This window comes from Aedes aegypti, chromosome 3, assembly GCF_002204515.2.
Source record: "Aedes aegypti strain LVP_AGWG chromosome 3, AaegL5.0 Primary Assembly, whole genome shotgun sequence".
Classification (NCBI taxonomy): Eukaryota; Metazoa; Arthropoda; class Insecta; order Diptera; family Culicidae; genus Aedes; species Aedes aegypti.
In genome coordinates this window covers 41,827,617-41,840,276 of record NC_035109.1, presented here as the reverse complement: position 1 = coordinate 41,840,276, position 12,660 = coordinate 41,827,617, and the positions used below count along the sequence as shown (strand labels likewise).

Sequence of the window (12,660 nt, the reverse complement as noted above, 5' to 3'; positions counted from 1 at the left end):
GTTGTCAGCCTCACTGTGCACTATCGGTGGCTGTTGAAGATTGACTTCATTGTCTTTGTTGTCGGTTGAAATTTCAGAGCACTTTTTTCTGGGGTGTGCTTTACGCTGGCACTGGCGGCATGTAGCAATTTGCGATCGGTACGTCACAGTACAGATCTGTTCTGTTATACGAATGTATGATGGTATATGCTTTACCAGCTCGATTCGCACCATGCGAACGCCGTTAGGTATACCGGGGAAGAACTTTTTCCATAGTTCACGTGCCACAGATTTAACTTTTCCGTACTCTTTCAAGTGGTCGGCAACAACCGAGTTTGGGATACCTGGCGGGAGATCGTGGATGCGTACGTTGGTTGAGCAGTCTTCCATATAGACCGGAATATTGAAATTCTTCTTCTCGGCTGCTATGGAATGCTTGAGATGATGAGCAGCAGCAATACGTTCAGCTGCTTCCAAACTACACATCTCGATGAGAGCACAGTTCCGGATGGTTTGTAGCTGAAGATTCTTGACAGAAGCCATATCGAGCTTAAGCTTCTCGTCAAGAAACTGTTTTATGATCCCCGCACTTGGTCGAACGGGAAGAACACTTAAGTCTATGACCAATGTATTTTTTCGCACAGCACTCATTGTTAAGCAAGTTAACAATAGCACTTCACAGCTAAAATCGAAACAAAATGCTTGCTCGGTAGCGCGAAAGGCGACCAATCGGATCGAGCGCTGGCTGATAACTGGGATTAATACTGAATGCGAAAAAAACTCAAACGATCATCTTTAGCAACAAACGTATGAAAGTAATAAATCCTCCAAAAGTAAAAGTAGATAATGATTTCATTGAATACTCTGATGTTGTTAAAAACTTAGAAAAACTCATGGACTGCAAATTGACTTGGAACGATCAAGTCAACGCTGTTTGTTGTAAAGTGTATAGAGCTCTCTATTCACTCGTTGCTCTCAGAAAATGTACTCCTCAACATACTCGATTTCAACTAGCACGTGCTCTTATTGTACCCCTGTTTGATTATGGGGACATACTGTTTTCTCTAGTTTCTAACAACAACTTTCGTAAACTCAATCAACACTATCACGCGATATGTTTTTAATCTTCGAAAATTCGATCACATCTCTAGATATGTCAATCTACTGCTTGGTCGTAGTTTCAACAATCATCTAAGTTTAAGGGTTTGTACACAAACTTTCAAAATTTTAAATAATCCTCCATCATACCTTGAAAATTTCTTCTCGTATACCAGATCACCAAGAACACCATTATTAGTTGTACCCAGAAGTGCCTCTGGCAATTTAAAACTTTCGTTTCGGCACCGAGCAATTAGTGCTTGGAATAAACTACCTAGAAACTGCAGGAGTGCGAGGAATTATTCTTCATTCAAAAATAATATTGAGCTATCTATATAAATAAAAATGGAGTGGTGTTTGTATGTCACGAAATGGCTTCCGAACGGGTCAATCGATTTGAATGATTATTTTTCCGTTTTGTTCGTCAAGTGTTCCGACGTGTTTGTGTGTATAAAAATCCCACGATATTCACCGGGAAAGTTGGAAAAACGAGCGTGAACGGATCTGTCATTTTGTATGGGACGATCCATTGCGTTTTTCAACAGCCTACTTGATGGCAAGACGAAGTTTGCCGGGCCCACTAGTTTTATAATAGTTAGTCTAGTACATTAGCAATATTGTCGCATAGTCGCATATACTTTGAAAACCATTAGAAGGTTATTTGTGTTATTATTGTTATGATGTAAATGTACTGCGCTGATGCTGTGCACGAGTAGCGAGGTTTTCCACATGTGTTTTGCTAAATACATCAGACTTATCTGGAGTATTCCATATATTTGAGGGTTCAGTTTACAACAATTTGGTAGATCCAGATAAAAATATATGACGTACCAGATCATACACAGATCATACAAAGTCAAGACTTCTTCCAGGGGGGGTTTCAATTGGATCTTGAAATTGGATATTAAAAAAAAAACACCAACACGTTTATGCTTTCAGTGGACGATTAATCCGAACCCACACCCCTTGACTCGATGCGGCTAAATGCTTGGTAACACTAACCGCACGGCCACGAAGCCCACAATATATAGCGATATAAGGATATAGCGTAAATGATAGGATAGAATAAATTCCTAGCTAAAAGTGGTCAGTTTTGGGACCAATAATAGTAGATACGTGAGAAAACAGGACAGCAAACCATACATTAAAATCTAGAAGCAGTAGCTCTCACTTCCTATCCTATAGGATGAAGAGAATCTATCGTGCGAAGACTTGATGTAGCTTCCTACAAATGGAATACTTGTTCCTCGATTTTGCTTTCATGGTTGACAGACAAATCATATAAAGTTGCACCATAATTTCAATGGAAATGACCATACTTACTTTAACAGCATCCTGTGTCCCACTTTCTCCAGATAAACTTCTCAATTCAGTTCATGCCCTTTTTCACCACCGTTGAACTTTTGCCTTCCGAGACCAAGTTTAGCCGTAAATTATTCACACCCCGTTCGAAGACAATGTTCACCATTCGGTTCTTCGCGGTGAATAAAAGTTCTTTCCACTAGACTCCACACAACCGAGGAAGTCCGCCAAAATGGGAAACTTTGCCGTTTCCTTTTTCTATTTCGCCACTTGCAACGCCCGTACAACTCTGAGGAAACTTTGCCGCCTATTCCGGTTCCAGGCCAAAAGTTTATATTGTGCAACACTAGCACTTAATATGTGGCTGAAATATGGCGCCTTCGAGGGTTGGTTGGGCAGTGTAGGTCATGTTCTACACCGACGACGACGGTCGAAAAGGCGAAACCCTAAAGCAGTAGTTAGTCATCATTTGCTTAAGTTGGTTGCCGGTACGAGTCACAGTGACGGAAAGCTGGGAAAAACTTTAACAATTTTATCTCAAAATTTTGGAATTAGAATGTTTTTTACGTTTCAAATAATATGATATGTAGAAGATAACGCCACAAATGAGTCATCATACCAAAATGAGCTAACGGGTACTCCCGTTAGTTTGACCACATGATCCCCACTAATCTGCATATCGATGGTTTGCATGAGGTACCGTTCAAATTAGCGGGGGTGCACGTTATCAAATAATCTGCCATTTCGGACAATTTTTGAGGTTTTGCCCGAATTTGGTATGGAGGCCCGCCACTGTGCAACTGTCGACTGACAACCAGGCCTCGAATTATTGAAAACTTTTGGGACCGAGACCGCCGGCCGCTTCACAGCAGCACAACCTTCGGAAACGGAATGCGTCATTTCGTTGCGATGAAGTTGTTGGACCTATTATTTGCGTCCTTTAGGAAAATTTATGTGGGCGACTGTTGTCCGACGCTTAGTAGAATGGGTGTACAAAATGAGCCTTGTTTGATCTGAAGTTTAATAAGCTCTATCATTACGAAGATGACGTCTAGTTTTGAGTGAGATAATTTTGAAATTTTGGAAGGGGTTTGCCAAGGATGCCAATGTTTTGGTTTATAATGTAAAACTTGATTGTGCTACTTTTCCCCGCATAACTATAAAGAACAATAAGCAAAAGAACGATATATTTGGATATTCTCGACTGTCTGTTACGTTCAGCAGCACGATAAGTACAGTGTTATAACAATTCTTCTTCTTATTCTTCTTGTCATTATGCCCTCACTAGAACAGAATTTGCTTCTCAACTTAGGGGTCTATTTTATAGGTCGAGTCGATCAAAATGACTTGATTGGAGTCACTGTCGACAATAGAAGTATTAGTAGTAGAACGCTAGTGGCGCTGTTGTCACAAAACTGATTTAACTTATTATTACTTTTAATTGTTATTTTTCATTAATTGATGGATCCCGCGCAATAGAGGATGATTTGTTTTGGCCTTTGACACTTTGAGACCCGGTGCTCAAGCTGTCACATCGCAGCAAACTAGATGTTGGTAACACGAACAGCAGCGACATTAGCGTTCTTAGGTTAATGCTTCTACTCTGTCGACCGAAAAATTCGCTCGACTCAGCTCTGTCACTCGAGTTTTTCGACTATGTGATTGAATTACTATGGGAGTCGACGGGTGACACCTGAAATATGCAAGCTTGCTTTGATCGACAATAAATACTGATGAGTCACATGAATCTGCTCGATTTACAAAATAGGCCCCATAGTGTTCAATAAGCACTTCCACAGTAGGGTGCGGCTTATTTTTCAAAAGTTCACAAAACCAAAAGTTTGAGCTAATAATATTAATATTTAGAGGTGGCGCAAGACGGTGATGTTATGAAAAATGGCTTCCAGTGAAGTCCCCATAACTTCGTAATTTTCCAATCAATTTTGAAACTATTAGCGTCATTATCTTCAAGATTAAATTTATAAAGACTTTGTAGAACATCCATTTTGTCTAAATTCGAAACTAGCCTAAGTTAAAGTTAGTTTTTTTTCCAAATTTTTCCTCAATTTGCTTAAAAAATCATTTTTGTCTGACCATAACTTAATAAATACTCAACGGATTCCAAATTTCCATGTTCTTGAAGCAAATTCAGTTGTTTTCGAACTGTTCAAACAACACATTTTTCTTAAAAATGATTTTGAATTAGTTTTTTTTAACAAAAACTACTCAAAAACATGGTTTTAAAAACAAAACATTCAAATTTCTTTGGATTATTTCAGTTTTTTTTTCGCTGTAAATTGATTTTTTTTTTCTATAAAACTTTTGTTATAAAGCATTCTCAAGTTAAATAGTGTTTTTTTTTAACATGTGCACAAATATTTTGATTTCAAAATTTTTGAAAAACTGTTGTAAAGTCCTTTTCAGAGGTTTTAAATATGAGAAACACCAGTTTCAATTTTAGAGATGAGCGGCTCCACAGAAAATGACGACTTTTTTCCCAAATTTCATTTTTATATTTTTTGATTTGGATGAAATTTTGCACATGCTTTCTTTATGCCCAAAAATGCCTTTTTGCATCATCGGCTCGCCATTTTGACTCTAGCCTTACTTTTGAGAAGGGCCTAAGAAAAAAAAATCCGTCATAATTTTCAAAAAATTATAACTTAGATACGGTTTGTCCGATCAGTTTAGTGCCTTCCGCAAAGTTTTAGGTTATTGTTGGGACTATCTGGAAAAATATACACTGTAAAAAAATGTTGTAATATTTTATATATCGAAAATAAAGCTTAAAAATCAATTTTCTCAAAAATCGTATTTTTGATTTTTTTTTTATATATGTTAAAGTAGACAAAAAATGAAGTCTTTTGCACAGTGGGTCAAGATGGAGAAATCATGGACAAAAAAGTTATGATTTTTTAAAAAAAGGTTGATTTTTCAAAATGGTCTAAATAAACTTTTTGAATGCTTTTCGACCCGATTTTATGAAAGTACGCAAAAGCTGTATTTTCGATATATAAAAAATTACAACATTTTTTTACAGTGTATATTTTTTCCAGATAGTCCCAACAAAAACCTAAAACTTTGCGCAAGACACCAAACTGATAGGACAAACCGTTTCTAAGTTATATTATAATGACCGAAAATTGAAAATTATATCATAATTTTGTATAAAAATCGCTGTATCTTTAAAACGGTAAAAGTTAGCCTTTTATGTTGTAAATTTTGCGTACTTTCATAAAATCGAGTTGAAAAATATTTAAAAAGTTTATTATGACCATTTTCAAAAATCACCTATTTTTTAAAAATCATAACTTTTTTGTCCATGATTCCTCCATCTTGACCCACTGTGCAAAAGACTCCATTTTTTGTCTACTTTAATATATAAAAAAAAATTCAAGAGAACGATTTTTGTGAAAATGGATTTTTAAGCTTTATTTTCGAAATAAAAAAAAATTAATTTTTTTTACTGTGTATATTTTTTCCAGATAGTTCCAACAATAACCTAAAACTTTGCGGAACACAAAACCGATCAGACAAATAGTTTCTGAGTTTTTATTTTTTGAAAATTGTTAAGGCTTTTTTTCTTAGCCCCTTCTCAAAAGTAACGCTAGGATAAAAATGGCGAACCGATGATGCAAATAGACATTTTTGGGTATAAATAAAGCATATGCCAAATTTCAGCCAAATAAAAAAATACAAATTAAACCGACATTCGAACTCAAATGGAACCGCTCAGATAATATTTAACTGGCAAAAATTGGGAAAAACCTGACGTTTTTCGTTGAAAACTCATGTTTTTGTGCAGTATTTGTTGAATAACTTGGTCAAAACATTTTTTTAGTGAAAAGTATTGTATGAACAGTTTGAAAACAATAAAGTAAGCTTCAAAAGCATGCAAAAAGATTTGAAATCGGTAGAGTATTCATGAAGTTATGGTTAAATATAGATGAAATTTCTAGTAAAATGAGGAACAATTTGGAGAAAACGATGCTAAAAGTTTCAAAATAGGCTGAAAAATAACAAAGTTATGTACACTCCACTAAAACTTATTTTATATAACTTAAAAATTAACCTTCGAGCCGCTTGTGCCACGGCCACCCCCACCAGACTTATCAACGATTTTTCCGATGGACAAACTCAGTATGTTTGTTGGCTAGCTACCATTCATTAATTTATTTAGGTTATCTAAACAGATAACCTTGAATTAGCAATTTCACGCCACAATTCTCGGATCGTCGCCGCTTCATCCTTGGTTTTGCTCTACGCTCGCGAAACCGCTGTGCGCTTGATCCGTTTACCTAGCTCGCTGCGCTCCACGCCTTCTTGTACTAATCGTATCCGAAGCGAGCACCACCTTTGCAAGGTTGCTGACCGGCATTCTTGCTACATGCCCTGCCCATTGTATCCTGATTCTTCACCGTCACACACCGTTTCCCTGCATACCGCTAAAGATCGTCCTAAACACCCGGCGTTCGAAGACTCCAAGTGCTTGCAGGTCCTCCTCGAGCGTCATCCATGTTTCATACCCGTAGAAAAACGGTGAAGTTTTTACCAAGTGAGTAAAATTGATTTAGCCTTAGCTCACGAGAATATACACCTGCAGCAGCTCTACCTTCAAGAAGGGAGCCATCAGTGTAACATACTATATTGTTTATACTTCTATCCAAATAGCCAGACGTCCACTCTTCCCGTGAAGGGAATTGTGTGGTAAATTACCTGTAAGAAAAGTGACAAGCAATTGTGAGATCACTTGGAGCAAGGACCATTGTTCCATTTCACCAAAAGTGGAAACAACGAAGTGTGTGTAGATCTACGATTCACTGGATTTTTCTGAGTAGATCCAGTACAAACGGGAAGAGCAAGAAAGTGCTTCTTATTTAAGATGTATGCGAAGTGGCACAACGTCGAAAAGAGCCTCAAGCGCTGCTGTGGGAGTTGTAGAGAACGCAACAGACATCGCCATCAAGCACATTCTTCAGAGATGGCCCAATTTCGATTGGATTGTTCTCACTTCGCCCTTTTGCCACCACACAAGACACCCATATGCCAATATTGGTCGAACAACTGTTGTGTAAATCCATTCAATGTACTTGGGTTTGAGGCCCAAAGTTTTACCAAAGGTTCGCTGGCATTGACCGAAGGCCATGCAAGCTTTTTTGACTCTGATATCAATGTGAGGTGTCCAAGAATGTTTGGAATCTAGAATGACTCCGACATACTTTACTTGATCAGTCACATTAATCTCAGTGCCAAAAGGACGTAAAGGTCGAATTCCATCGCGGTTTCATCTCTCCGTAAAAATAACAATAGATGTTTTATTAGAGTTAACCGAAAGGCCATATTGGCGACTACTTGAAGAGCACTATGCATCAGGTCGAATAGGGTGCTTATGCACATACCATACCATAAAAGCTAGATAGTCGTCGGCAAATCGATAGGTTGGAAAACCGCTATTATTGAGTTGCCTGAATAGTGATCTGCTACGAGATTCCACAAAAGTGATGACAAGACTCCCCCTTGGGGGCATCCGCAAACACTCAATTTTCGAATCGCTGCTTGATGCAATGTTGAGAGGAGATGTCGGTTGTTGAGCATTTGATGAATCCAATTGGTAATCATTGTAGGTAGCCCATTGTTTCGTGCGGCTTCCAATATGGCATTGAAAGACACAAGATCTGTACTACTTAAGTATTACATCAGACTGGAGCCTCTCAAATTGATATTTGAGCTGCCCCAGATGATGTGATGAGCATTGGTATCACTGCCCACAATCAGCGGAAGGCTTTTTGTTATGCAGTGTACGACAACTTGTTTGAAGTTATCCGTTGGGGATGGTTCATCATGTGGTAAATATATCGAACAATAGACGTCACTAACAGAAACATTGATTATGACAGCACATTTATCTCTGGTAGTTAACTCAGAAATGAGTGTAACAACGATTGCTTTATTAACCAGCACAAATTCGCGGGGCATGGAGTGCAAGTTTGCCATTTCAAGTATGCTGAAAGTAGCAACAACTGGGTCCACAAGGTTACCTAGATATATGTTCGCTCTACGAAAGTAGGGTTCTTGAACTAGCGCCATTTGGGCTGTACCATTTTGCATGAGTCTGCAAAGATTGGTCGTTGCTGTTCTTTTATGCTGAAGATTGATCTGAGCTAACCTAACCGTAGCCACTACCCAAACTAGGCAGGATTAAGCTTTTTGCAATCTCAGCACGAAAAAGACCAGCAACGAAAAAACCAGATCGGTATCTATTTAAAGTCGCCAAAGGCGAAAGAGCACAGAATACACTGTGTAAAACGCATAATGCGAATCCATATAGGTGATAATTTAAATTAAATGTCAACATATTCATAATCCCACCCTTATTAAGCCTCAGGATAGAGACTGAAGAAGGGCAGCCGATTATCTCGGAGAAACACAAGGTCACCTGCACCATTGCTCCGGGTAGCACAGGAAGGACTCAATACTGTGGAGGGCGCCCTGGTACCCCACAGGCTCCGTTAGCGGTTAGGTTTTATTTAGACCCCCCTAACCATTCATTCCTAGGCACGGTACGCATCACACCATAAATTAGGGGTCACCTGTGAGGTGGACTTTTACCACCGGAACAGGCAGTCCGTAGTGTTAATTCTTAGCCAGTTGAAACAACCACTACCGACACTACGCGGCTATCTAGGCTGCTCGGGAAAAAGAGGTTAATATTGATGATTAACTCCTGACGTGCCCAAGCAGCCGATTAACCGGAGCCCGTGCAGATTTATCCAAAGTTCTGACTGTCCTTTATCCGTCGCCGGATCTGTTACTTTAGTCAGTCAGTCAGTTCCCCTTTAATACAACTTAAAGAAAGATGTCTTCCATTAGGTAAGCATTCTTCTTTTTCATGCTCAATTTGTCGCCCTTGGACAAACAAACTCCAGGCATCATGCCCCAGAGTTATACTACACACATGCGGTCCATCCATTCAAGTTCGGTCTCCAAAAAGAAACCATTCGTACAAATAATGTCATCCTCCTTCTCCTCCTCCACCAGAGCACAACCATCAATGCCACGGGTATCAATATTTCATTAATCTTGTGCTTCTAATACCCAATTTTCACATCATCGTTCTGGCGTCGCACTCTGTGTCGCTCAGTGTCACGCTCATCGATGAACATCCTCGGGGTGTCGTTATCCCCGATGAACATTCGTAACGCAGATTGGGGTAAATGTTTCTTTTTGAAGCTTGAGAATCAATCATTCAATCATCGAAAATTAAATATCAATTTGTAGTTGATTTTGAATGAAAAATCTTGTTTAGAAAATTTTCACAACAATCTTGATTGTTTTCTTCTTTTGCTTCCTAGCTCAATTTAAAAAATTACTATTGTCATGGTACACGGGCAGAAAAAAATGCTGATCATTTAAAAGTTTTCCCATTTAAATAAAATAAAAGATGAGTACATTTTAACACTGGTGTGCACTTCATTTGTTTCATATTTCAAACAAAACTAACGAATCGTATTCAAGTTAGAAATTTTGCAAATAAATTTATCTAACTTAGTTTGACTAACTTTCAACTAAAAAAGCCAAGCCATTTGAAGCAATTTAAGTTAGTTTATCAAAAAACTAGTATTTTTATGATAATCACTTTATGGCTGGTAAAAGGTATTCCTCCAGAAAAGTATAGATATTTTGTGTTTTATTCGGCCGACTTTTGCCCTACACTAGTTTCGAACTATTGTTCCACCTGTGGGCAACAAATTGTTTTTAGAGAATCAATGTTAAAACCGTTACAATTTATAAATACGTTTCGATACAAACCTTACCAGCAAAATATTAGCTAATATGTTGTGTAGTATTTGATATTCTATTCTTTTTCATATTTTATAGTTTTCTGGATATATAGATTTGTCCACTATGGTCTAACTTTTGGCCTTCCATCCTCTATTCAAGAGTGCCCGGTGGAGTGGGTGACTGGTAATCCTAGCGAAAATCCGGCAGCCAAGTCGTCGAAGGATTTTTGGCACAAATCGCACGTTGTGTTCGTGTCGGTGTCGGTTTTGAAGTTTGGTCAACCGGCCTTTCGGTTTGAGCGGACCGGATTGGAAAATTCGGGGAAATTCAGCCATCGCCGCCGACGTCAACCGTCGTCATCGACCGACACTGATTTAATTGGCTTAGGCTGGCAGAGTGTCGACGAAGTGATGATCGATGAAACGTTGGCCAACCGAAGCTGGTGAATATATTTAGCATGCTCATAGATCGGTGCTGACAGAATTGCAAATAAGAATAGCGTTAAGTGATTCATTTTGTTGGGTGTATGACGGTGTGAATTGGCTGCTGTCCAAACATTGATTGGCAGCAGTCAATTTGTACTAGATTCAAGACGGATATAGTGGCACATTTGGTCTGAGAGGTTTATTCTACATTCTGTAGTTAACTCGAATATTGACCTCAAACAAAACGCCTTCGATTGACACAAATTTCAAACCATGTTTTTTTTATTATTTCGGCGATTGTTTCCAAAAGAAACAACGAACTCTTTATTTCAGTCCATTTTGAGCCAGTTTTAAGTCATTTTAGGATACTTTAAATTGAAGTAATTTGAAGCCGTTTCATGCCATTAAGAACCATTTAAAGCCATAATTTTAGCGCATTTTAATCTATTTTAGGCCATTGAAAGCCATTCCAAGTAATTTTAAATAATTATTAACCGGTTTATGCATTTGAAAGAAATTTCAAGCGAATTGAGGCAATTTGAAGTCAAATCAAACCATTTAAAGTCATTCAAAGAATAAGTAAATTTAAGTAATTTAAGCATCAAATTCATTTTAAGCAATTAAAAGCCATTTTAAACCATTTAAAACCATATAAGGTCAATTAAGCCATATCAAGATCGTTTTAAGAATTTAATCACTATATTTCAATGATTTTAAGCCATTTATAGTCATTTTCAGCCCTTCAATGCCATTTTAAGCCATTTAAATCTTTTGCAAACCATTTGAAAGTTTTTTAAGTCGGTTAAATTCATTTTAAGCCATTCGAAGCCATTTTCAGCTACAACCATTTTAAATTATTTTGAACCATTTTAAACCATATTAAGCCATTTTCAGCCATTTTAAATTATTTAGATTCTAAATTATTTAGATTCTAAATTTTAGAGGATTTTGGATTTTGGATTTTGGATTTTGGATTTTGCCATTTTCAGCCATTTTAAATTATTTAGATTCTAAATTATTTAGATTCTAAATTTTAGAGGATTTTGGATTTTGGATTTTGGATTTTGGATTTTGGATTTTGGATTTTGGATTTTGGATTTTGGATTTTGGATTTTGGATTTGGGATTTTGGATTTGAAATTTGAATGGTGAATTACTCTCACTGTATGAACACAGTAATGACCCGATTTTGTCTACCCACGATTTTATCTACCCCCAAGTTTAGCACCCTTTTTGACCCGATTTTGTCTACCCCCGATTTCAGCATCCTTTTGTCCCGATTTTGTCAGCCAAAAATTTATATTTATTTTAATTAGACTAAACACGTCTATACTGGCAGTATTGGGTGAATAAAGTCAATTATGACCTTGGCCACGTCTATACAATCATCTGAAGATCGAATTTTTGAATTTTGAAATTCTCAATAATTATCCAACAAACTTATCAATGTTACCTTGGATTACGGTACAGAGAAAATGAAAGTTAAAAAATAATGTTTATGTTAAAAAAATCATTAAACTAAGTCCTAAAGTTAAAATAAAACTTAAAACCAGTCGAAAAATTTTATCCCGATTTTGTCAACCCTAAATTTAGCATGGGGCTGACAAAATCGGGACATTACTGTATTTCTATTTTCCTTTACTATTAATCCTTTACGATGTATTCAATTATGACTAAATCTAAAAATGCCAATCATCACACGACATCAATATCACAAGGCGAAATTCCCCACACCCCAAGAAGTGGCAAAAATCTATCAGTTTCCGTACGACCACAAAGCAATTTACGATTTATTCGCTCGACAAAATCCACTCAATAGCCTTCTAACTCGGCTACTGAAAGCAACGCACTCGCCCTCCTTAGGGCACCAAGTCGCCCCAAGTGGGACCAGATGTGCTGTGCCTTCAGTCGAATAATTGATTCACCCGCCGGGCTTTACTTTATGTCCACTGCAGACCGGAGATTTGCACAGCTTTTAACCCTTCCACTCGACTTCCGAGTCCGGCCGGGTCCAATCCCGGCTTTCGAATTCAATATGTAGAATGCTGTTTGGCTGCCTCTAAGATGGGTCTGTT

The 12,660-nt window shown here is 37.7% G+C and overlaps 1 protein-coding gene across 2 annotated transcripts in view; it reads left to right on the top strand.

Annotated features, from left to right (window-relative positions):
• Positions 1–12,660, top strand: part of LOC110678020 (latrophilin-like protein LAT-2) — a 378,663-nt gene that overhangs the window by 321,213 nt on the left and 44,790 nt on the right. The gene's annotated exons all lie outside the window — the stretch shown is intronic.